This window comes from Astyanax mexicanus, chromosome 12 (assembly GCF_023375975.1).
Source record: "Astyanax mexicanus isolate ESR-SI-001 chromosome 12, AstMex3_surface, whole genome shotgun sequence".
Classification (NCBI taxonomy): Eukaryota; Metazoa; Chordata; class Actinopteri; order Characiformes; family Acestrorhamphidae; genus Astyanax; species Astyanax mexicanus.
Window position 1 is genome coordinate 40660676 of NC_064419.1, and position 27765 is coordinate 40688440.

The 27765-nt window shown below is 38.2% G+C and overlaps 1 long non-coding RNA gene across 1 annotated transcript in view; it reads right to left on the reverse strand.

The window, feature by feature from the left end:
• Positions 1-886: 886 nt before the first annotated feature.
• The window catches only part of LOC125806050 (uncharacterized), a 30456-nt gene continuing 3577 nt past the window's right edge, over positions 887-27765 (reverse strand). The window contains exon 2 of the long non-coding RNA XR_007441364.1: positions 887-1379. This is a non-coding gene — a long non-coding RNA (uncharacterized LOC125806050). The remainder of the gene's footprint in view (positions 1380-27765) is intronic.

Sequence of the window (27765 nt, forward strand, 5' to 3'; positions counted from 1 at the left end):
ATCATTAGTGAGGGGGGGATATACAGCTGAAAAGCAGCTTAAACTGTGGGACTATTAGCCTAGCTAAATTGGAGAGAAACATGTGAGAAAATTATAAATAAATGTTTAGAAATGGATAAAAGTGTTGACTAAACAACTGAAATAAATCGCCATCTGTAACCACAAGCTAGAGTCTTTTCTCTCTCTAAATACTAATGAATGTTTAGTTGTGACCGTGGTCTGGGATTAGTAGTTGTGCATTTAAAAGAAACGAAGTGCGAATGTGCCAATATTTTTGCCAATATATCGGTGACTGTACAGGTCAGTTATGGCAATAGCCAGTGCCAAGTGTAAAATGGCCCAGCTGCAGCTTTCACATTTTAGGTTTGCCATGGCATCTGGCCTACATGCAGCCTATCTTGTGAAATGTTTGTGCATACTGTGTTTCTACTTTAAGGCAAAACTGTCACAAAGCTAACTAGCTGTGTCTGCGTTCCACCACCCAGACAGGGACGAAGTTATATATAAGGTACGAAGTTATATACCATTACTCCTGGCGCCGGCTGCTACACTATAGCGTAGTCTACGCTAGTCTACTTGGGAGAGCGGAGGTGTGTTATTCATCAAAGGTAAGTACTTTTTATCATCATGTTTTACTACAACAAAAGTTCATTTTACACCGAAGTTCTCCTTTTACTGAAAGCTGAACATTCCAGGTGACTCTATACCTCATAAAGCTGGATGAGAAAATCTGAAAATCCAGCCAAGATGTGGAAAGCTGTCTCTATCTAAGCAAGAGATAATTATTAATGAAATTATTTGGTAAACAAAAAAGTGTTAAACAAACCAGAATATATGTTTTATAGTTTAGATTCTTTAAAAAGTTGGCACAGAAAAGAAAATGATCTTGTTACAGTTTGGGTTTGTATTTAAGAAATACAGTATGTTAGAGCAAAGTACAATGTGACATCCTTGCAGTTTGTGTCTTAAAGAGAAACATATCAGTGAAACTTTCTCTTATATAACAGCGTGTTTGCTCAGAACTGTTTGTGTTTTAAATCAGAGGGCTTTGTAGATAATCTCCGGGGGTGAGCCCTGCGTGGACGGTGGGCTGGCTGTGGGCTCGGCCGTGTGCTGTGGGTGCATGTGAAGTTTTCATCTGTCAGATCAATGATCTGTCCCTGCTCTGCTTCGGCTCTGACCTCCTGACCCGCTTGCAGATGATTGCAGCATCGCGGCTTCAAAGCTGGGTCTGGACTCGAGCCCGGGACCAATTTTCTCTCACCTCTCGGCCGCGTCTGATGAGCTTCACCATTCAGCAGAAACACACAGACGCACTCGAGTGATCTGCAGTCTCTCCGCTGTGGCTGGAGTCCGTCTGGACGTCTGGTGGCGTCGGTCTGAAGGGTGAGAAAGATAATCATGATAAGCTGAACAGAATCTCTCATTCGGTGAATGAGTCTGCCGGGCTCACTAATAGAATCCATTAATGAGCTGAGGATCAGGGGCGTGAGGAAGCGTGAGGAACGTCTTGGCCTTTTAGTGTGGAGAAAATGAGGCTTGACTGGAACTGGAGAAGTGGAGAAAGAGCTTACTGGTAATGGGCCATGAGAGGGCAGTGTTTCTTTTTGAAGGGAAACACAGAAGAACTCAAAGAAAGTCAAATGAAAAAATAACAAAAGCACCCACAGCAGCATCACAGACTGTGTGTGGTCCACACACCTAGAGATACAGTATCATGAACTGTATTCTATTAGAATTACTTACCAGCAAATCCTGAAGCCCTACCAGTTCTGATAGTCAACCAGTGTTGGGCATTTGTGTGTAACCTGTAATATCTCGAAATCTGTCAATAATAATTATTTCTTTTAAATATACTGTATGTTTTATTTTCTTGCTTTTTTCTTTAATATTTTTTTTCTTTTTTCTTTATTTCATTTTTACTTTTTTGTGTGTTTTTGTTTTTTTACTTTGTTTTTATTTATTTTTTGTTTTTTGTCCTCGCTGTTACAGAGGATAGACAGGAATGGAATAGCTAAAAGTTGAGTTTAAATAAAAAAAAAAGTATATTATATATTATATATGTATATATATATATATATATATATATATATATATATATATATATATGTGTGTTACAAGTTTTAAAATGTTATGACTATAATATTTTAACATTTTCTTTTACATTTCTATTTATTTCATTTATTTATTTACCTTCTTTTTACTAATTACTTACAATGCTTATTTGTGTTTATAATCTTGTAATTTGAGCTTTTCCACTCTTCTACTGCTTTTATGTTGAATTATTTTAATGACTTTTAGTTGCAACCAGTTTAGCTGTTTTTTGTTTATTTATTTTTTATTTTCTTAATATTAAATCCCAATTGTTTGTTTGTTTATGTAGTTCTTCCTTTTATTTTAAACCTAATTAAACTTTTTTAAACGAAGGTTACCCTCAGTGTATTTCTGAGGGAAAAAATGAAGATTTATTAGATTCAGACTATACTGAAATCATATTTTTCTAAACCATTTTTTTTTTAAATCACTTTTCACTATTTCATGTCGAGCTGCACAAAAATGAAAGGGTGGACAATCTTGGCGAAACGTTGATGCATTTGCTGAAAACATGATTGAGGTAAAGTTTGCTGATATTTCAACAAAATGGACAGTTCAAGCATTGCCTCAGTAAAGCTAAGTATGGAGAAAATATGAAAAACGTAAGTGTCTTCAGTTTCTTTGAAAAAGAAACAGTATAATAGTTGGGATCTCATTGCTGTCAAAGGTTACTTATAGCCCTTAATTAAAGGGGTTGTTATCCCAAGTTAACAGAGGGGACAGGGAATTCTTGGACACATACTGTTTTAATAACTTTGTATTTCTAGAAAAAAAGCTAAATGAACCCATCAGCCCTCTTTGAAAGAAATATAAACAGCTTTTCTACAGAAACTAAAGGCTTGTTATGATGATATTGACCCATGGCACTGCTGCTCATTCTTGCTTTGGTCTTGTTTCTCGTTTTCTCCTTGCCCTCTACATTAGAGTCACTCGTTCTCTGCAACTTTCCATCGTAGATGAAGTACCATACAGCAATAAAGCCATAGAACCAGCAATAGAGCAAATCAACCATCTATACTATCTCCACCACGTCCGATCATTAGCACTGAAGACACGCACAGCTCTGGTGTAATGGTTCTCCTTTGACCCGGTAATGCCTCTCTTCTGTCTGTGCTCTGTTATTGATGGATAGTTTGGGCTCAGCGCCCAATCGCCTTTTCTGGTCATCAGTCACCTTTAATGACAGCAGCAAACCCTCCAACAATGGCGGCCAGTCATCCTGTTTATGGACAGCTGTTAGCGCAGGCTGGAGAACAATATTGTGCGAATGCTGTTGGGTATTAAGTGGAGGGGCACTGGCACAGGAAGTACAAGGGCAGCAGTATCATTATCAAGGTAAAAACTCATTATTATTCACCATCCAAAGCTGCCTTACGGCCTGCCCTTTGGCATGTACTGTAGATACACAAACATGTGATTTAACACCAGTGTGGAAATGAAATCCACAGCATCTACAAGTCAAGCTAGTGTGTTATTTAATGTAGTCTAGAGGTCGAATGCAGTTGAAAATTGCAAATAAAGAAAAAAATAATTAATTTTATAGTCGCTAGTATTTTAAATGTCCTGCGGTCAATGTCCAGCGTTGTCCTACTAGGCTTTGTTTTTTCTTCTATACAAAAATAAAATGTAATCTCTTGAGAATACATTGCAAATATGGGTGTAAATAAAATTAACATTCCACATTTAACAGGTCCTTAATTTAATTTAATTTAATAATTTAATATAATCTTATCATTCCTGTGTCATTTTGGAATGATGAGAAATGCCAAAAAAATGCTGGTATTCAAGTTTGTATGGATGTTTTTTTGGCAGATGATAGAAGAAGGCACAGGCACCAGTGACATAAAAGATCTGGAAGATCTATGCAAACCGCAGACAGGAAGAACCATCAGATGATCTGACATGAGCATAGTGACCCAACATTGGCCTCCTAACCACGATTGCAGACACTCAACAAGCAGTGATTCCCTCCATGGATCATCCTGTAAGTGCCAGCACTATTGGCAGACGGCTTTACAAAGCAGGACTACATGCACACAGACCATTACAATGACTGATTTTAACACAATTTCAATGTCAACACAGACTACAATAGTGCCATCTTAGCTAACAGAGAACATTATAAGAACGTTTAGCAATATTTCGAAAAGGGTCCAAGGAAGTTAGCCTGTAATGTTACAGAAATAATGTTCCAGTAACTTTCTGAAACTGTGTAACATAATAATGGTTTGCATTTGAAAACTTTTATAAAATGATTTTTAAAGAACATCTATAAAACTTGACAGTCAAAGGTTATATTAACATTCAAATAAAAATTTGAATTGAATTTAAGGCATTTAGCTGACGCTCTTCTACAGAGCAACTTGCCCAAGGATCCTTAAAGGGGTAGAACAGCATAGTGGCTCAGACCTTGAATTGAACCCCAGTCCCTCACATGGTAGCTCACAAAATCAGTCGTGTTATCCACTGCACCACACACAGTGTTGTGTGTGAACGTGTTCAAAAGAATTAGTTCACATTATGTGTCATGAACAGCAGACATCCCTGTAAATGAACGTTGGCTAGAGAGCACGGAGGGCGAGAGAGAGAGAGAGAGAGAGAGAGAGAGACCAACAACGAGAGCACGGAGCGCGAGGGCAAGAGAGAGAGAGAGAGAGAGAGAGAGAGAGAGAGAGAGAGACACACGACGAGAGCGCGGAGCACGAGAGAGAGAGAGAGAGACCGACGACGAGAGCGTGGAGCGCGAGGGCGAGAGAGAGACACACGACGAGAGAGCGGAGCACGAGAGAGAGAGAGAGAGAGAGAGACCGACGACGAGAGCGTGGAGCGCGAGGGCGAGAGAGAGACACACGACGAGAGCGCGGAGCACGAGAGAGAGAGAGAGAGAGAGAGAGACCGACGACGAGAGCGTGGAGCACGAGAGAGAGAGAGAGAGAGACCGACGACGAGAGCGTGGAGCGCGAGGGCGAGAGAGAGACACACGACGAGAGAGCGGAGCACGAGAGAGAGAGAGACCGACGACGAGAGCGTGGAGCGCGAGGGCGAGAGAGAGACACACGACGAGAGCGCGGAGCACGAGAGAGAGAGAGAGAGAGAGAGAGACCGACGACGAGAGCGCGGAGCACGAGAGAGAGAGAGAGAGAGAGAGAGACCGACGACGAGAGCGCGGAGCACGAGAGAGAGAGAGAGAGAGAGAGAGACCGACGACGAGAGCGTGGAGCGCGAGGGCGAGAGAGAGACACACGACGAGAGAGCGGAGCGGGAGGGCGAGAGAAAGAGAGAGAGAGAGAGAGAGAGAGAGAGAGAGAGAGACCAATGACGGGAGTGACAAAGAGCTGCAATAAAAAAATAATGGCTAGTGGAAGTGATGCACGGAGACAGACACTGATTCTCCTTATGAACATTTTCATCACCTGGTAAGAAACCCACAATTGCAGTGTCATGAGCAAATGTCTACAATGAGCAGTTTCAAAGAACGTACAGTGATTTCTAGCTTGTAGTGTGAAAAAAAGTATTTATTTTAATATCTCACTTTGAACTAGTTCAGAAAAGCTGTGAACTGGCACAACACTGACCACACATCAATCACAGGTTACATTAATGAGATCCTGCAACCAGCTGCTCTATCTTTCCTCTACACACCAGTGTGCTATTCCAACAAGACAATGCCCATCCACATACTGCTGCAGTCTTAAGACTATACTTTGAATGAAAAACACTTATCTCCAAAACAGCAACTTTACAGGAAAGAGAAAAAAAAACTTTCCAAACTTTCAATGGAAGTCAATGTAAAAAGAGTTTATTTCAGGTGATTTTGAAGAGTTTCTATTGGTCCGTTCATCAAAAAAAATTGGCACAGTGTAAGAGACAGTTTGTCTGTTCAAATTATGTAGTAAACTAAAAATCGACAAACATGGAGATAAGTGTTTTTCATAGGACAGCGACGATATACAGGATTTATTTATCTGAGCTCTCAGAGGAGATGTGCAGCTCTGTGCTGAGCATGTGGTTCGTGTAGGTCAAATGAAGCAGCCGCTCTGCTGAGAAGGAACAGTAAAGGTTAAACTGAAATCCATTTATGCTCTGAAATACACTTACTACATATAGCTTTAACATTCCAAAAAAAAAAGGTGATGCAAAAGGTTATTTCAACCATGCCATAAAAGAAGAGCCATTTTTGGGTCCATAAAGAAATAGATAGAGATAATAGACATACACTGCCTGGCCAAAAAAAAAAAAATCACCCCCTGGATTTAACTTAATAGAAGTAAATTAATATACTGAATATAGACCAGGTTATTAGAGGTCAGATCGGGCCCAAAAAATCCGACCCGACCCTGCCCGAGCCCAGGCACGTTCTGCCCGAGCCCGACCCAACCCGAACCATAAACTGTCATTATGAGCTCGAGCCCGACCGGCCCCATAAATTGTCTGTTTTCGGGTTGTTTAAATGAGCGAAATATGATCAGAATTATGTTAATTAACACTGTAACATAGAAGCATAGAACAATTATTTAATAAAAATGATTTTTAAGAACAGCTACACACAGTGCTGCAAGTCAAACGCGGAGGCTACTCACAGGTAAAGGTTCTCTTTTATCTCCTCGTGCTCATATTCTAGTCCCATACATAAGTCTGCAGCTCCCTCAGTGTTTTCTGTTGTATTTTGCGGCTAGCGCGAGCGCTTACAACTAACACCGCGGACTGCGAGGTGCCACCGCGCTTGTGCCGAATCCGACTCCCTGCTAAATCCGACTCCCGCTTCGCGGACAGAATCGGCACAACACCCCCCGCTGTACAACTGTGGCAGTGAAAACAGCGCTTATAAATAAATTAGTTTAGTTTCACTTTCAGTTTTCGTTATTTGGTTCGTTTTCGTGAACAAAAAAAAATTGGTTACTTAGCAACATTGTGATTATCACATCAGAGCTCTATTTAAAAATAAAAATAGAATTAAAAAACAGATGCCTACATCTCAGACTATTTTCTGGAGCCTGACCCGACCCGGCCCGAGGAATGTGGTGGTAAATCTCGGCCCGAACCGACCCGATTTCGGGTTGGGCCTGGGGTCAGGTCGGGTTCGGGCAGAGAATCTAAGCTCTACAGGTTATTCCATCAATGGATTTTTTTTTTTTCCTGATGGCACGGGCATATTCCAAGATGACAATGTCAGGAATAATGGGTCTGGAATTGTGAAAGAGTTCAGGGTTCAGGGAGCATGAGATCATCATTTTCATACATGGATTGAGAGAGAGTTCACCACCTTAGAGAGTCCAGACCTTAACCTCATTGAGAATCTTTGCGATGTGCTGGATGGAGAAGAGCTGCTTTGTGCAGTGGTCAGACTCTACCATCATCAATGCTGCTGCAAGATCTTGGTGAAAAATTAATCCAGCAACACTGGATTGAAATATATTTTGTAACATTGCAGAAGCTTATTAAAACAATGCCACAGCGAAAGCTTGCAGCAATAAAAGCTAAAGGCCATCCAACTGGCCAGGCAGTGTATATAAGTGTTTAATTATTATTCTGTGTAGGTCCTTGGAGAAGATGTACTACACTCACTGGTGGTCTGAGTGTCATTATAAAATATGATGAGTATGATGTGTGTGACATTGGGTTTTGATTTGTCATTTGTTTCTCCCTCAGCTCACCTCCTCCAGAGTAGTTCTCGACCCAGGCTTATGGTCCTGCATATTCATACAGTGGACCACAAATCAACAGATGCTTTGCTTTTAAATAATATATTTAAATAAAGCCGTGTCTGTTACTGTTCTGTGTGTAATTATGTGGGTTCCTGTCCCATGACATGCGGCATTTCGGTGTTCATCTGTATATTGGGTTGAAATGTGTGAGTCACAGACAAATTGAAGACAGTTGCCCCATTGCTGTATGTGTTACTGTGCAATTACATACTCAGAGCTTGTTGGGTTCTACGTAAAGAAAAAAAGGAACTACGATCAATAGGAATTATTGCCACTAGGGGTGGGCAATATTATATCGTATACAATATATTGTGATACAGAAATATCGTGATATTAAAAATCCATATCATGATAATAGGGCTGTTCTGTCTTAAAAGTAGTCTATTATTTACTGTGAAGCTTTAAGTGTATTTATTGTATGATTGGTTTAGTTTGCAGTTTATATGCATGCACTAAATATTATGCAATATTTTTTGCTGCATTATATTATTTTATGCTACATAATTTATTTTGCCACATTATGATTATCCTTTTATACTCTTATACTATATTCCTAAAATTATTTAATTATTTTTCTGTTTTCCTTTATCGCCAAGTATATCGTTATCGCAAAATACCCTGAAATATCGTGATATTATTTTAGAGCCATATCGCCCACCCCTAATTGCCACCATACCCAATGTCAGATGTGGGTTAGAGCGGTGCAGCTCTCCCCAAAACAGAGCTGTGGAGCAATGAAACTATGTTCTTACTTAATGGATTGATTGGAGATTTGGGAAGTTAAGGATGGGGAGAGCTGATGATCTTGCAGCATCCTCCTCCATAAGAAGCTCACCATCACTCTTGTATTTGAATGTAATCAAATCCTCCAGAATTAGGTTCAAAGCTTTCTCTGGACAGAAAGAGACATTTACTCCAACAAAAGCAAGATAAACTCATTTTAAAACCCTATTTTTTGTATTAAAAACAAAACAATGAATAAGCCCCTAACACAGGTAGTGACTGATAAACTAATGGGAATTAATTACAAATTTACTTGACATTTCTCACAGTCACTAATTGCTAACCTATTTTCCAAGACAATGATTTAGCTTAGTTTTAGGCCCAATCCCATTTCACCCCTTGGCCCTACCACTTAGCCCTACTCCTCTGTTTTTGTGCGCTCGCACCTAGGGGTAGGGTTGCCCAATTCTTGTAGCACACAACATATGGGGGACTTTTAGAAATCACTCGCAAGATGGCAACCCAAGAAACCAATGTTCTTGTATTCACTGCTTATTACAGATTACAGATTATTGGTCAATGTGAAGGAAAACTAGCTTTTTCAATAAAAATGTAAAACGTATAAAAGAAAATGATAGGCTATAAGGATTTGATATTAAAAACATGTATAACCCAGTGTCCTGACATTATATAAAATACAAATAAGCTTATGTGTGTGTGTGTGTGCGTGTGCTAATGCTTTAATAATGTTGGAGGTATCCAGCACAAGACCATTTCTAGGAGAAAACATATTGGATTGAGGATATAACCTCATCTAAGGACAACTCTACTCTGACCTTATGTACCTCCTACACACACACACACGCTTTGTTGCAGCTACAGCATGTGTTCTGCATCTGTCTCTATTTACGTATTTACTGCTGATACCCAACCCCTCACACCACCTGCACACATTCAACTGTATTATCCTTTTTTCACAGTTTCCCTGCTTCAGATTCTCACAGTAAACATATCCATGGAGTCTTTGTTTCCATTCAGTCTGTGAGCTTCTTGTGAAAACAGTCAGTTCAGCTGTTTTTATTCAATTTGAATGAATTATTTTATTCAATAGAAAACCAAATTAACAAAACAATGATCATTAATTCGGATCTAATAAACATTATGAATTTGACTTTACCAAACTAAACACCTCTGGAATATAATCAAGAGGAATATGGATGATCACTAGCCATCAAACCAAACTGAACTGTTTGCATTTTTTGCACCAGGAGTGGCATAATGTAATTCAAAAGCAGTGTGTAAGACTGGCGGAGGAGAATATGCCAAGATGCATGAAAACTGTGATTAAAAACCAGGGTTATTTCACAAACTGTACTTGCTGGGCCTGAACTCTGTAACTGGGTTTTGGACTTCCTGACTGAGAGACCAGAATCAGTCAGGATTGGAAACAACACCTCCAGCACCACCATACTGAGCACCGGCGCCCCCCAGGGCTGTGTGCTCAGTCCACTGCTGTTCACTCTGCTGACTCATGACTGTACTGCAAAGTACAGCTCAAACCACATCATCAAGTTCGCTGATGACTGTAGTTGGCCTCATCAGCAAGAACGACGAGTCAGCATACAGAGAGGAGGTGCAGTGGCTGATGGACTGGTGCAGAACCAACAACCTATCTCTAAACGTGGATAAAACCAAAGAGATGGTTGTTGACTTCAGGAGAGCTCCAGGTGTCCACATCGACGGCTCTGCTGTGGAAATTGAGGAAAACACCAAGTTCCTCTGTGTTCACATTGCAGAGAACCTCACCTGGTCCCTCAACACCAGCTCCATTTCAAAGAAAGCCCAGCAGCACCTCTACTTCCTACGGAGACTGAGGAAAGCACATCTCCCACCTCCCATCCTCACCATGTTCTACAGAGGGACTGTAGAGAGCATCCTGAGCACCTGCATTACCGTCTGGTTTGGGAACTGCAACACCTCAGACCGCAAGATCCTACAGTGGATAGTGAGGACAGCTGAGAAAATCATCGGAGTCTCTCTTCCCTCCATCACCGAGATGTACACCACACGCTGCATCCTCAAAGCCACCAGCATTGTGAATGACCCCACCCATCCCTCACACGGACTCTTCGCTCTGATGCCGTCCGGCAGAAGATACAGGAGCATCCAAGCCTCCACTACTAGACTCTGCAACAGCTTCATCCACCAGGCAGTCAGACTCCTTAACGCACAGAGACAGAACTGAACCCCACACATCCAACACACTCACACAAAACTGAACTGAACCCCCCACCCCCCCTTTACACACACAAAGACTGAACTTCACCCATTCAGCACACAGAGACTGACATGTCTTTATTCCTATCAGCAATATTTGCTGCCACTCTCAATAACTATAAACTCTCTACCTCAGTAACTGCTGTGATTATATATGTTCTATATGTTACAGTATGTTACACATCTCTGCACCTTATCCTCACTATACACTTATTATACAGTATCGGTACTGCACTGTCCTGTCTTTTAAATTGTCTTGTTTTTTGTATTTATTGTATTTATTGCTATTTAGTGTTATAGTTTTTTGTTGCACTGTCGTCACTCCTGCACTTTATGTTATCTACTGCTTGTTGTTCCATGTTGCACCATGGTTCCGGAGGAACGTAATTTCATGAGGTCTGAAAGCTATGCATCTTTTTTTTTTTTTGTTATTTTAGCCATTTCTCATTTTCTGAAAATAAATTTCTGCTTTAAATTACAATATGTTTATTTGGAATTTAGGAGAAATGTTGTTTGTAGTTTATAAAATAAAATAATGTTCATTTTACTCAAACATAAACCTATAAATAGCAAAATCAGAGAAACTGATTCAGAAACTGTAGTAGTCTCTTAATTATATTTTCAGAGCTGTATACAGTATATTTACTAGAGAAAGTCTGTAAAAACATTTTACAGTGTGGGTAGTGACAGTTGCATCAATTGTAGCTGCATCAAATGACTGCAGCTGTAATTAGATTAATTAGAAAAGACATTAATTTCTCTCAAATTGAATGGGTTAGAAGTTTGCTGATGACAACCTATCTTTGGTTATGGTAAAGACTATTTCTACTGTAGATTTATACATATTTATTCAGATAAATGACTGAAGGAAGAGCTGAGAAGTGAACAATAGGTCCTGTATCGGTGGTTACGAATGAGGCAATAAGTAAGAGCTAATTGTTTCTGGCTCATGAGAGATAATTAGATGAAATTAATCTAAACTGCTTTCCTTGCTGGATGAGCGAATCATTAATATTTGGAATTAATGATTCTGAATGCATTACGAAGCTTTGGTGTTTCAGCTGCTGAATTAACCTCTGCCCTCTGAAACAAGAGCTGATAAACCGAGCTCATTACCGTCAGAAAACTCGTCGTCTACAGGTGAAGGCGAGTAATATTTCAGGGTTTTTGATTGGCTGTCACCGGATGAGTGTGAGGAGTGAGCCGTTCTCATGCTCGGGGGCTCTGGGCTCTGGAAGAAGTCGGAATCGATGTGAAAATATGATGTACACCTTTAAGAAAGGCGTTCCCGGTGGAGTGTCGGGAATCAGTCTGTTCTCTCTCTCTGTCTCTCTCGCCTTCTTCACACAGGCTCATCCTTACAGGTGCTGACAGTCTGATTTATAGTCCTGAGGTGATCTCAGACTGCAGTCGGCTGCTCTCAGGGACAGAGAATAACTTCAGCAGAAGTCATGAAGGAAGATCATTGTTGTGATGAGAGTTTGTATTGTTCAGTGTAGCAGCAGCGGCAGTGTGTTGAGGTGAATTTCCTACAGCAGACTTCGGTCTTGTTCCAAATACAATCAAAGATGACTACTAGATGATGTGAGTCAGTGTTTCCTTTTCAATCATTAAATATGACCAGGAAAGAACCAATAATAAAGAAAGAGGTGTTTGAAATCTCCAACATGTCAGGAGTATAAATAAAGGCCCAATCCCATTTCACCACTTAGCTCTACCCCTTCTTTTCAAGTGTAAGGGGTGAAATCCTCCAACTTAGAATTGGGACAACCCTTCAAGTACCTGATATGTCATCAGGAGCAGTAAAGTTCAGCAACCTAGCTGCTGCTGGTGGTTAAATAGTCCACTTTAGGGCTTTATTGTATGTTTTCAGAAAGGGGGGGGGGGGGGGGGGGTGGGTTCAGAATTGAATTATTATGATGAGGAGCCGAAATTAGCTTTGATTACCTTTTATTTTATTTTTCCGTCCTAAATCTGCCTTAAATGCTGCAGCCCTTGTCGTCTGTTGCACCATTTAAGGTGGAACAGGAAAGTTAGCTAGCCTACTAGCTAATGAGACAAACTACTAGCGATCTTTTTAATGCTTGTTATTAAGAATTCTGCCCTAAAACATTGAAAGTACACACAAAACAGAGGGGTAGTGGTAAATGGTCGGGGGCCAAAGCCAACTAATAAAGGTACTCTTACCAGTGCTTTTAAACTGCCATAGATATTGATAGCGCTGATAGTAACATTGATGTGGCTTAAACTTGTGTAATTTTTAGATTTTTTTTTGTGCCCCACATACCACTTGGAATGATATACAAGTTTATCTAAAAATAATAATAATAATAATAATAATAATATAATTAAAAAGCTGCTTTATTTCAGTAATTCACTTCAAAATGTGAAGTTCATATATTATATAGATGTATTACACACAGAATGATCTATTTTAAGCATTTATGTATTTTATTGTAAATGACTGCTGCTTAAAGCCAATGAAAACCCCCTGAAAAATCAGTATCTCAGAAAATTACAATATTATATAAGACCAATTGGTACTTTTGGCAGTATGGGCAGTGTGCCAAGTCCTGCTGGAAAATGAAATCCGCATCTTCATAAAAGTTGTCAGCAGATGTAAATGAAAGGTATAATTAAAAATATAAATGGGTTCTGAATTTGGCCCACAAAACTACATCTGGCCCACTTCAGGAACAGCATTCTGAGTGGTATGAGGGTCAGTAGTAAATGCCAGATGTGGCTCAGGTTCAGCTCACATTAATGTTACTGCACACATACAAAGCTAAAAAAAACTTTTTATATACTACTGAAAGAAAGTATTTCGTAAAAAAAAAGGTATTTGAATTAACCTGGATAAAACTTTTACATTTACTTTTCTCTGAAAATAACTCAACAGACAGCCACACTGTAAACCCACAATTAGTTTGAACTCCGTTTCCTCTGGGGCTACCTTTGGTCACTTGTAAATGTAGTATGTAGTATGTATTCTGTCTGATAGACAGGATAGACAAATCAGATCTGAGCAAAAAAACGGATTTGAGCAATGTGGCTTGTAAACGTAGCCAAGGTGAGGCAAAAACAGAGGGTGGAGTTATACAACATCTAAAAACTGTATATAGTGTGTAACTGGTATTACTAGATGAAATACGATACACTTCTGCTTCTACATCATTCTAACCTCATCCATCACTGTCTGGTACAGCAGCACCAGCTATCACACCAACACTGATGGACTGTGGATGTGATCTCTCCTCAGTGTGATCTCTGGTGGTCAAGACAGGAACTTTGGCTCTACCAATCCAGCACACCTCATACTTCTTCCCTCTGGCAGATGATACAGACTTTTGATCAGCTAAATCATGTTCACTGTCTTCTCTAAGCAGTCACAGAACTCAACTCCTAATGTCTGGCCAGCCACTTCCTGTCTGCCTGCAATGGACTCAGTGACTCAGAACTACACTTCCCACAATTCCCCTGTGCTCTCTTCTCCGGACTCTCCCTGTCACGTGCCACTGCGTCTCACGAACTCACTACCAACACTAGACACTTTTAAATCCAGACGGAAAACCAACATGTTGGATCAGGCCTTCAGCTCAGTTTAAAACACTGCAGCTCCGCACACTTTTACTCTGTAACAGCACTTTTGTATCATGTTTTATTCATGCTTTATTCTTATTTTATTTTTATTTCCAATTCTTTGTTGTTCTTTTACGATCTCTCCCTCTCACATGCCACTGCGTCTCATGAACTCTCCGTCATACTAATTAGTCTTATTGTTCTCATCTGTGCTGCCCTGTATAAATACCCCTCATTTCCTGTTTTCTAGTTCCTTAGCGCGTCTACCTTGCATTCACTTTATCTTAGGTAAAAACTAAACATGAAGAAGTGTTTAGCTACTATGCTGCTCTTAAATATCATGTTTTATTCATGCTTTGTTGTTCTTTTACGTTGTGTTTAATTTTACTTCTCTTTGTTTTAAGCATGTTTGAATCTATAATGCTTTATTCTTATTTTAGTTTAGATTTCCATTTTTACTGTTATTCTTTTACATCATTTTAAATTTGACTACTCTGTGTATTTTCTAATTAGTAAAGCACTTGTAAGTAATGCTCGTTGTGTATGAAAGGTGCTATATGAATAAACTTTGCTATGACTTGCCTTATTTTCTCTGCCTTTCGTGTATGACCTCTGCCCGTTTCTTTACTGACTACTGATTTAGCTTAGGCCCTCTGTTTGTTATTGTGTTCTGGTTATGACCCTCGCCTGTTTTTGGACCTTACTCTCTGCCTTGCACATGGTTGGTGTTGTTAATTGATGTTAATAATTGATAAATAAATAAATCTTCTGTGTATGACCTTCAGCTTCAACCACTCTGGTATGTTGATTGTTTGTTTATGATGCCCTACTCTTGTTAACTACACCTGTGCTTTGTGGCATATGCATGTTAGCACTCAGCTACTATGATCGGGAGATCGCTGGTTCGAATCCTGGTCTTGCAGCTTGCCATCAGCTGCCGGAGCACTGAGAGAGAGTACAATTGGTCTTGCTCTCTCTGGGTGGGTACAGTGCTGTGTGCTGTGTAGTGCTGTGTGATATGACGATAAATATCGTGGGGACGCTAGAAAAGTGTCTATCGTGCTACTTACCTTCTATCATCTCCATCGTTTCTACAGTAATTTAATTAATTATTCATGCAAATATATAAAGTAGGCTACGATGAAATGTATTGGCATGGTCACTTTCCATAAACTTGGTTTATATAAGTGATAATAAAGTAATCTTCACAAAAAAAAGCTTCATAATGTGGTTTTGCGACGTGGTGCTGCTTTATGTTATTTGACATGAGTTACGTTATGAAATTCATGAGAGCTAAACAATGGAGACGCATTGTTCTTTTAAAAAAAAAATTAGCTACTGCATCTACCTCATCTGTTTTAATTTGATACATATATATTGCTGCACTAAAAGGTAGTAATTCTCATTTGTGAAAGTTTGGTTTAATGTCACTTTGAAATAAAGTTGGCAATGATATTATTTTGGCATATTTTTCCAAGAATAACTGAAAACATACTTAAATGTGGTATATCATGATATATATCGTTATCGTGATATAAAAAAATTCCATATCGTGATATATGATTTTTTCCATATCGCCCAGCACTAGTAGATGGCGATGTCTTCCCACATCACTCCAAAGGGTAATATCGCTTAACACAAGGCTTCTGTGAGTTGATGTATCAGAACCGAGTCGCTGCGCTTTCCTCTAAGTGTGCTGAGATGCTACTCAGCAATGATGCATCAGCAGCAGTTCGAAATTGGTAAAGAGGTAATTGGCTTGACATGTGTCAACTGGACAGAAAAATTATTAAAAAAAAAATTGCAGGGAGTTTAATAAAATGTACTATTCAAGTACTGACAGTAAAAGTAACTCTAGTAGATACAAATACAGCATTTTAGTACTTAAGTACAGTAGGAAGTGAAGTAATTCTACTTTGTTACTATACATCTCTGATTACTTTGAATATCTTCAAAATCTCTAATAATTTTACCTAAAAATAAGTTTTTGATTATTATGGATCTACACTACACACACAACGTGCAGTAACAAATCCTATCAACGTTGTTGTTGTGCAACAATAACTGATTTCAGACCGATTACAACAGTAAAGGCAAATTACTGAGCTTGAAGTTTGCCTGTGTTAAATGCCGCCAGCAGTGTACAGTGTCGGAATACATTAATAAACAATGACGATTTATAATACTATACGTAACCCACATCAAGCTCTGAGAAACAAATCGTGCAACACGCTGCTGAATACTTCACGTTAAGAAATGATAATTAGATATTGATGAGTTGGTGATGTATGATCTCATATTGATGGCTCAGGAGGGCTTTTTCTCTCCCTGCTGCAGAGAATGAGGCCTGAGAAACATCTGTTAACAGCTTCGACCGTGGATCTTTCTTGTAATTAGCGCAAATATATGATGTTATTTCACTGCCATTCATCTTTAAAAGACTTTTTGAGTACTATCTTTTATATATGCAGGTGTCCACAATTCTCCATGACAGGCACTTTGACAGCTCAACATTACAGTGTCACTAAGTTTTTGGAAGGCACACTCTGCTGCATTATTTCCAACTGGACAATGCTCATCCACACCCTGCTGCTATCTCAAGAGCTTGTCTTCAACACACAGATAAATGCTATGTCATGGACAGATGCATCCCCAGACCTATCCCAGTTTTTTTAATCATACTTACATTTTTCAGATTAACAAACATTTAATATCAGACAAATTTAACCTGAGTAAATATCTATAAAAACTGTTTTAAATGATAATTTCATTTATTAAGGGAAACAATAGAGTAAAAGAAACCTATTCTTATGTAAAAATGTATTTGCCTTTGAGGCCTGTTGTTCTAGGTAGTTCTGTGACCTCCTAGATGAGTTCTTCATGCCCTTTTGCAATGTTTTTAGTAGGCTGGCCACTCCTGGGAAGAGTCATTAGTGTTTTATGTTGTCAAACAGGTTGAATTTAAATGATTCCTCAATTCTACAGGACTGCAGTAATCAGGCCTTGTTTTGGATGGTAAAAATATATTCAGCTTTCCAAAAAAATTTGGTTAATCACAGTTCATAAACAGAGTCATTAGATTGCCTTTTCTTCTTCCCGTAGTAAATGAAATCCTCATTTAAAAAAATGCTTTTTGAATTTACTGTATTTACATTTGCATAGGATATCTTTGTCTAATATTAAACTTATGAAAAATGTAAGTATGACAAAAAGCAGAATAAAGTAGGAACATTTTTTTCACAGCTCTCGATAGGAAGTAAGAGTTTTCCGTATCAGTCTAAATTCGAATACTTTTATTGTTTCTGGTAATTTCTTCCTATCTTCCTTCCAAATAGCATTTCTTTACAGATTAGCCTAATTGTCACGCAGGAAAGATGAAGGGATGGGCGTAAAAGCAGGTTTTAACTTTTAATCAAATAAATCAAACTGCTGTAAACTGAAAAGACTAAAGAAAACAAAACAACAATAATATAACAAAACTTAGAAAACATGAAACAAAGGAACTGAGACCAGACTGAGCACAAAAATACACACAAACCTGACTAGGCACAAAACATAGAAAGCATACAAAATGATTATATAAGAAATCCACATATAAGGAAAACAAAAGATTCCCTACACGATTAACACTGAAACAAAGGGGCTTATATACATTGTACTGTATTTAGTAGCATTTCTATTGATCCCATTCATCTTGAACTATTTACATAATGTAAAGGACATCTATTTTTTTCTTTTAATACAAATAAAAAGTGTTTTATAATGTTTTTGACATGTCAATGATGGTATACCTCTCACTGGATTTACCCACTGTACCATTGATTTTACAGTAACATTTCCTCAGGGCTCCAGAAGCTCAACCCTGACCACTAAAATTCCTGTGTGTCCAGAATGAAGAGATGCGCAGCACACAACATGTCAATGTTTCTGTGTTATGATGAGATATTGCTGCAGTTATTGTGTTCTGAAGTCTCGGAGGTCACATTCATCATCTCAGCTGACTGGAGGCAGAACTGCAGTACGGAGATTCGCTGCGAGTTGGGTTGGGGAACACTTTCCCGCAGGGCACACACACACACACACACACATCCATGGAATCGTGTGAGGTTTTTGACATCGTCTGTGGATGATGATGATGCATTGATGTGCATAACGCAGTGCAGATTTGTTGCTGGTGTGAAAAATAATAATACCATATGCTGATCTGGCCTGGCCCTAGGGCTGTGTGTGTGTGTGTGTGTGCGCGTGTGTGTGTGTGTGTATGCACAAGTGTGATGGCCAGAAGTCACACACACATATCGCTGTTCCAGTTGGAGAGCAGAGATGTGAAGGAGCCAGACCTTATCCCTGCAATTACTTTTCTATGAATGTCATCATGGAGTGTGTATATGTGTGTCTCTGTAAGTGTGTGTGTGTCTGTGTGTGTGTGTGTGTGTGTGTGTGTGTGTGAGAGAGATTGGCATGAATCCAACCCTAAAAGAAACCAGTTGTTTGCTCTGATCTGATACTGTTGGTAATATTCTCTTATCACACCTGGAATTGCTGACCAACACTTTGTGAAAATCTCCACTTATCAATTTCTCAGCTTTCATGTGGCTCAGGACACACACTCTCGCGCTACAGACACACAGTCGTCACTCTTTTACAGAGAATATATTTCACAATCTGCATGATATCTGTCCAGTGGTGGCACTATTGTGGTACTCACGGATGTAATTTGGGTGGATGGGGGACATATCTGTGGAAAAAACTACACTAATAAATAAATACAGCTAGTTTAAATGCATAAAAATGTAATCAAATACATATTTTTCAGCCCTCCATAAAAGTGTCTCTGTTGTTCATAAGCTTATCAATGTTTAATTTTTAAATCAATTATTAATATAATTTCTTTGAGTAAAATACAGTAACTGGTCTTTTTAGGAATGCACGTAGGGTTAAAATGTACCAAGAGACCAGTAAAATGCTTAGACCATGTTTTTTTTATTTTATTTTTTATCTTTTTTGCTTTTTTTATTTCATTAGAAATAATCTTTTTTATTGTTTTGATATTTTATTGTTTAATTATTTTTATTGTTTTTTTTATTATTATGAATGTCTAAAATCTAAAAAAAAAAAGACACATATATATTTTTTTTATTTTGGTGGGCTTATTAGGACCCACCCGCTCCCTAGAAATGACTCCTTAGGAATTCCCCTGCCACTAGGAGGGTCAGGACAAGCGCATGCCTCCTCCGATACATGTGAAGTCAGCTTCTTCCTCATTTTAAACTTGCACTAATGCACAAGAGAACACCCAGACAGAGCATGAGCAATTGTGCTCTCTCAGACTCCGGCTGCTGATGGAGAAGCAGCACGACCTCATATTCAAACTTGTAATCCTCAGACCAGATATTTCATTTCATTAAACAGTTTTTCTTTGTGAATTTTTTTTTGTTTGTTTGTTTTTTTACATTTTAAAATTTTTAGTCACACAAGAAATGTACAATTGGGTCAAAATGTAATGGACAAACACAAAAATAATGGACAAACACAAATGCTCCAAAAAACAGACAAAAAAGTTAAATAAAGCTTTCTCTAGTTTTGGAACAAGGCTTTCTTGACTTCATATTTTGTTAAGATACAGTCTATGAAGGAACAATTGAGTTAAATAGCAGCTACATTTACATGCCAGAGCACACATAAAACATATTTAGTGAGCCAGATACACAACATCTGTTAATCTCACTGAAAACACTCTGATGTTCCACCACAAGCCATCAGACCACTGCTCTTTAAATCCTCACCAGCTGAGCTGAAAACCCATCAAAACATTTATACTATGAATACTAATTCATGAGTTGTAGAAGTAGACACAATGCTTTTCCAGATCGACTTGTTTTTCTGAATATTATTTTCTTTTACTGGCTACTGCAGACAATGTAGGTTGAAGAACAGTTTCATGTGCAGCATCATAAACAACTCAGAGAGACCTATTGTATTTCACAAAGAACAAGAAAAAGTAGATTTTAGCAGAAGGACACCTCTAAAGGAAAAATATATTAAAAGAAACCTGGCCCTGTTTGAAAAAGTACCTGTTGTTCTGGGTACTTCTGTGACTTCCTAGATGAGCTGTCCATGCCCTTTCGGAATGATTATGGTAAACCGGTCATTACTGGGAAGGTTCACCAGTGTTCCCGAAACGTTGGGAAGAATAGATCAAAAACAAAAAATCATCCGAAATGACTTGGAATAAAATCTTAAATTGAAATCATCATGTCATTATTTGTTTTATTTTTTTCCCAGTTTTTGATTTGGAGCACAAGTTATCCTTTTTTCACCACAATGACAATACACATGTTTTCCCTAGTTTTGGCACAGGGCTTCTTATTTTGTTAAGATACAGTCTATAATGGAACAATTGATTCTGGATTCAATTTTAGCTACTTCTGTGACCTCCTGGGTGAGTTGTCCATGCACTTTTGGAGTGATTATGGTAAACTGGTAATCACTGGGAAGGTTCACCAGTGTTCTCAAAATGTTCTGAAGAATAGAACAACAAATAATCCAAAATAACTTGGAATAAAACCTTAAATAGAAAGCTTTTGTTATTTTTGTTTTGGCACAGGGCATATATTGTTAAGATACAGTCTATGAAGGAACATTTGATTCTGGATTAAATTCTGGCTACTTCTGTGACCTCCTGGATGAGTTGTCCATGCCCTTTTGGAGTGATTATGGTAAACTGGTCATCACTGGAAAGGTTATAATCCAAAATGACTTTGAATAAATCTTTTGTAATTTTTTTGTTTCACAACTTTTCATCAAAACAGCATAAAGCTTTCTCTAGTTTTGGCACAGGGCATATTTTGTTAAGATACAGTCTATGAAGGAACAATTGAGTTAAATAGCAGCTACATTTACATGCCAGAGCACACATAAAACATATTTAGTGAGCCAGATACACAACATCTGTTAATCTCACTGAAAACACTCTGATGTTCCACCACAAGCCATCAGACCACTGCTCTTTAAATCCTCACCAGCTGAGCTGAAAACCCATCAAAACATTTATACTATGAATACTAATTCATGAGTTGTAGAAGTAGACACAATGCTTTTCCAGATCGACTTGTTTTTCTGAATATTATTTTCTTTTACTGGCTACTGCAGACAATGTAGGTTGAAGAACAGTTTCATGTGCAGCATCATAAACAACTCAGAGAGACCTATTGTATTTCACAAAGAACAAGAAAAAGTAGATTTTAGCAGAAGGACACCTCTAAAGGAAAAATATATTAAAAGAAACCTGGCCCTGTTTGAAAAAGTACCTGTTGTTCTGGGTACTTCTGTGACTTCCTAGATGAGCTGTCCATGCCCTTTTGGAATGATTATGGTAAACCGGTCATTACTGGGAAGGTTCACCAGTGTTCCCGAAACGTTGGGAAGAATAGATCAAAAACAAAAAATCATCCGAAATGACTTGGAATAAAATCTTAAATTGAAATCATCATGTCATTATTTGTTTTATTTTTTTCCCAGTTTTTGATTTGGAGCACAATTTATCCTTTTTTCACCACAATGACAATACACATGTTTTCCCTAGTTTTGGCACAGGGCTTCTTATTTTGTTAAGATACAGTCTATAATGGAACAATTGATTCTGGATTCAATTTTAGCTACTTCTGTGACCTCCTGGGTGAGTTGTCCATGCACTTTTGGAGTGATTATGGTAAACTGGTAATCACTGGGAAGGTTCACCAGTGTTCTCAAAATGTTCTGAAGAATAGAACAACAAATAATCCAAAATAACTTGGAATAAAACCTTAAATAGAAAGCTTTTGTTATTTTTGTTTTGGCACAGGGCATATATTGTTAAGATACAGTCTATGAAGGAACATTTGATTCTGGATTAAATTCTGGCTACTTCTGTGACCTCCTGGATGAGTTGTCCATGCCCTTTTGGAGTGATTATGGTAAACTGGTCATCACTGGAAAGGTTATAATCCAAAATGACTTTGAATAAATCTTTTGTCATTTTTTTGTTTCACAACTTTTCATCAAAACAGCATAAAGCTTTCTCTAGTTTTGGCACAGGGCATATTTTGTTAAGATACAGTCTATGAAGGAACAATTGAGTCAAATAGCAGCTACATATACATGACACAGAACACAAAAACATACTTAATGAGGCAGATAAGCAACATCTGTTAATCTCACTGTCTTTAGATTCTCACCAGCTGAGCAGAAATCCCATCAAAATTTATACATTTATACTGTAGTTTATCAGAGCAAATTCCCATATTCTTATTCTTTTGCTCTCTCTTTCTTTTTCTTTCTCTCTTTCTATCTCACTCTCTCACCCCTCTCTGTGCTTCCCTCTAATTAATCTGACTCTGGCTAAGTCTCTCTTTTTGCCTATAGCACGCTGTACTCTTGGGTGATCTTGTGTAATCTTGTGTAATCCTTTGCCTGGATTGTGACATTTTTTGTTCTCTGTATTTTTGTCATTTTAATGCAGTTCTGAACCTTCAGCTGTGCTGCTACTCGGCACTGATCTGATAAGAATCTTATCACTGCTTTAAATGAATGAATGAATCACAATCTTTCTTGTTATCACTGTTTTCAGCAGCCTCTCTCTGGATGAACGCGAGTCATTTCAGCAGGTCTCCTGTGTGTAACAGGAACGCTGCGGCGCACGGCGCTTCATTTCTGTGTGTTTTTCTTCATTTTAGTCTCAAATCCTTTTAATTTAATCTGCGGAGAGGAGCAGCTCCCGTACAGTCTCCAAAACTCCATTAGCATCGGTCGGTATCCAGTAGTAACAGGATTAGCATCCGCTGTTAGCGCCACGCTTACTGCACTGTCACGGAGGCTCAGCGGGATGTTGACAGCTGGAATTGTGGCGGCGAAATGCGAATGAAATGCCTACACGACTGTACTCAGAGATTTTAATACCGTTTTATATAAATTTGCTTGAGAGTCTGCACTGATAAAGACCCCCTGGGTTTCTAATTGTAAAAAGTGTAAGGAATATAAACCACTGTGTAACTGCTGATTTAAAAGAGCCCAGGCTAAAAGGGATGTCTGAATCCGGGGATACTAACAGGCGGACCGCGGTCCGGGGCCGGACCCAGACGTTGTCCAATCTGGACCCAAACCGATAAACTACTGAGAAGGATTTAATTCTGAACGTGTTCATTTAAAGCAGTTTTTTTGTGTTTATGGTTTACAGCGTAGTAAACTTACAGACCAATCACGTGTGCTTTAAGATCACCAAGCGCTTCCCTCTGCCAATCAGATCTGTGCAGATGCGAGAGCGCGGAGCCACTCAGGCGAAACAGACGGTGAGAAGTGGGAGAATAAAGCGAGAAAAGCTAATACAGATGGTGCGCAACAGAAAAAGAAATTAAAACACTAACGTTACCTTTATAAAACATACTAATAGTAATGTAACCTCACGGTGTTCCTTAGAGGAATTAAAGAGAAACAACCCGAGACAAGAGTGCAAAATATTCCACTTTACTCCACCTGATCATAATTTCTCAACAAGAAAAAAAAAAAAACCCCTCGTTTGCAGGCGCGCTCTCTTTACTCCCAAAACAACCCTACCTCAAAACTAAGGCAGCCCCCAGGGGACAAAAAGCATTGGCAACTCCCCCTATCAATTTTACCCACAAAATAATAAAGAATGCTACAGTAATAATATTAAATAAAATAAAGCTGCTGTTTTAAAAAACAAAAAGTGATATTTTGGCCAAGTTCAGCAAACATTTCTCCATATATTGTATGATTTATCATTCATGTAATTATTATTATGACAGGCAGGCCTAAATCTAATATAAATAAAATCAAATAGAATAAATATTATTAGACTCGATATGTTAAATTATTGAGGGTTTTTTCATTTATTTTATGGTTGTTGGCTGATAATGTAATTATTGTGACAGGCCTATTTCAAACAATAAATATTGTTGAAATATACTATTCTTCCGGAAACAGAATAAAACACTGAATTATAACACAAGTTTACACTGGCAACGGTCCGGACCTTAGCCTGATGAAATTTTCTCTAACTGGACCAAACTGAACTCTAATTAAATACCCCGGCTCTACATGATTTTTACCCGATTCTCAGTCTGGTTGAGTCTCTGCCGGCTGGTAGTGATGGTCAGTTGCGAAAGATCAGGCTTTTTGAAGTGAACGATGGGAGTCGACTCCTGATCGTGAGCTGATTTATTCTTCTTTTAAAGCCACATGTGGTCAAGATGTGTAGTGAAATCGCTAAATCTTCCTTGAGCAGCAGGGGAGGAGTTACAAACACATAGCAAAGTGAGCACATGATCAGAAGGCAGGGTAGATGTACAAAATTTCAAATGATAATATACACAATCAGAATTGACCTTTTTGTCTAATTTAAATTGGTCTTGATTTTTGTGTTTTATCATTTTAGTAGCATGTTGGGTATATAAATAAACTAGCAGTTCGCTAGTTTACATAAGCGGTTTGCTTATGGTGAGAATGGGATCTGGTCTGGATCCAACCCAGCTATCAAATATACTTCTATTTAATTAAGCTAAACTGCTGATTAGGTGCAATTTAATCAAATATATATTCACCAGAATATATACTGCTACACATAAGAAAAATGAGGAACAATATAAAGTACTTTATTTTACTCAAAGGTACACTTTTAATAACCCTTAAAGCTATAATATTGGTCTTTACAGGGTCAGATGTGTTCCCTCTGAAATACAACGTCTTTCCTAACAGCAGGAAATACAGATTTAATTATCATTTAACCAGCCTAAAGGTTCATATATACATATATACATATATATGAACCTCTGACCAATCAGAGGAAACGATATGCTAGCGTGCACATTTTGGTGCATTAAGGTTTATGCCTGTGTGAAACCAAACCAAACAAAGGGATGGTCAAATGTGTTTCATTTAGCTACTATGCTGCTCTTAAATGGAACCATTTAACAGAGAGCGTTAGAAGAGCCCAACAATAAACACTTTTAAATCCAGACTGAAAACCTACATGTTTGATCAAGCCTTCAGCTCAGTTTAAAACACTGCAGCTTTGCACACTTTTATTCTGTAACGGCACTTTTGTATCATGTTTTATTCATGCTTTATTCTTATTTTATTTTTATTTTTAATTCCTTGTTGTTCTTTTACATGTGTTTAATTTTACTTCTCTTTGTTTTAATCGTGTTTGAATCAATCATGCTTTATTCTTATTTTAGTTTTTATTTCCATTTTTACTGTTATTCTTTTACATATTTTTGTAAATTGACTTCTCTGTGTATTTTCTAATTTGTAAAACACTTTGAATGACCGTTTTGTATAAAAGGTGCTATATAAATAACTTTCCTTGCCTTGCCTAGTGATGCCAATATTTTCGTGTTAATGATTAATGTGGAAACTTTAGCTATTTTATATAAAAGCGAATTAATACTTTAACAAACTTATTAACCATAATGACTCTTTTTTATAGAGCCTGGTGACATTAGCGTTAGGTATTAGTTAGTGATTTAAACAAAGAATCACTACTGCTGAGTTCAAAAGGTAGATTACTTTTTATTTATGCTGACAAAAGGATTAAATCTCATAATTAAAGTCTTAGAACTTTTACATTTATTTGACACGTTTCACTTACACACACACACACACTCTGTTGATTCCTCTGTGAGGCATAAGTTTGCCATATTTTTTCTCCTACCCGTTTAATCCCCAGTTTATCTGTTAAAGTTGTTTTTAAGAGCAGAATTTAGGAGCGGATTTTTTTTTTTACCTTGAAATTCAGTAAAACGCAGTGGGGGGAATATAAGATCCCCAGTCTCTTTATAACCTGCTCTGACTTTAAATTTCTGTACCGTACTGAAGGCTTAATGCTGGTGATGGGCTGCTGTATCTTCAGAGGTAAAGGGAAGGCCATGGTGAAGGGATTTGGCTCTCAGGTTAGAGGTGTTTGTTTATGAGGCATTAGCCCACATCTGACATTTCTAACTCGGTTCTGCTGCGTGGGAGTTCTCCAGAGGATTTTGAACGAAAGGGCCATTTTTGAAGATAACATTTTTTGACTTTCTTTCCCCGCTTCTGCCCTTTCTCAAAGCAAATGATACATCTGCCACAGAACGGCTGCAGGAAACGAATAGAAAACAAGTTACAATGGAGTGAGAATTTCTTGGCTGGTGTTAAACATGAAATTCATACACGACCAGCAATCCTACCATCGAAAAGAAGAAAAACTCATTCCAGCAGCTGGACAGCCTGGTTAAGATGGTTTACCACAGGGGTGTCCAAACTACGGCCCGCGGGGTATTTTAGAAATAGAATGAAAGTTGGCCCGCTGTTAAGCAGGTTTTTATAATGTGAGATTCAAAGTTTGAACGCTAGGTGTCAGAAACGGGCCAAAGAGTCTAAAAGCGGAGAGGGTGCGCATTTCTAGCGCAGAAAAACAGGACAAAGAATCTAAAAGCGGAGAGAGTGCTCAGTTGTAGTGCAGAAAAACGGGCCAAAGAGTCTAAAAGCGGAGAGAGTACTCAGTTGTAGTGCAGAAAAACGGGCCAAAGAATCTAAAAGCGGAGAGAGTGCTCATTTGTAGTGCAGAAAATCGGGCCAAAGAGTCTAAAAGCGGAGAGAGCAGAAAAACGGGCCAAAGAGTTTAAAAGCGTAGAGAGTGTGCAGTTTTAGTGCAGAAAAACAGGCCATCAGTTTGAAAACTCTTAGTTTACACAACACTGTCAAAGATAGATAAAGATAGTAAGTAAAGTAAAATGGTGTGCAAATGAAAATAATCAGGAAAAAGTATTATTTAAAGTGGTATATTTCATTATTTGTTTTATTACAGAGTGTGGCCCGTGACTTCAAATATATTTCTCCATCTGGCCCCCAACAAAAAAGTTTGGACACCCCTGGTTTACCAGCTTACATATTGACCAGAATTTGGTCAAGAGGCAAGAACAAGCTGACCAAGCTAAACAATCACAACCCAGGGAGAAATCTTTGGTTAGTAGAACATTTACTTTACATTCTATCTGTCAAAATTTCCAGATGTTTTTAGAATGTCTTTATTTCATGTTTTTAAAAGTTTTGATTTTATGTTTTGTGAATGTAGTTTTTAACATTTCCATAATATTAGTATTCGACTAGCTGGAACATTTTAAAAGAAACACTAATAATGTTGTGATTCAAACCATTATGTTTATTTAACGTTACAGGCCAACCTTTCTGGAACCTTTTTTTAAAACGTAGACCAGATTTCAATTTACAGGCAAGAACGAGCTGACCAATCTAAACAATCACTATCCAGCTAACAATGTTTGGTTAGTAGATCATTTTCGAAACGTTCTATCTGTCAAGTTGTCCAGATGTCCTTTGAGTGTTTTTATTTCGT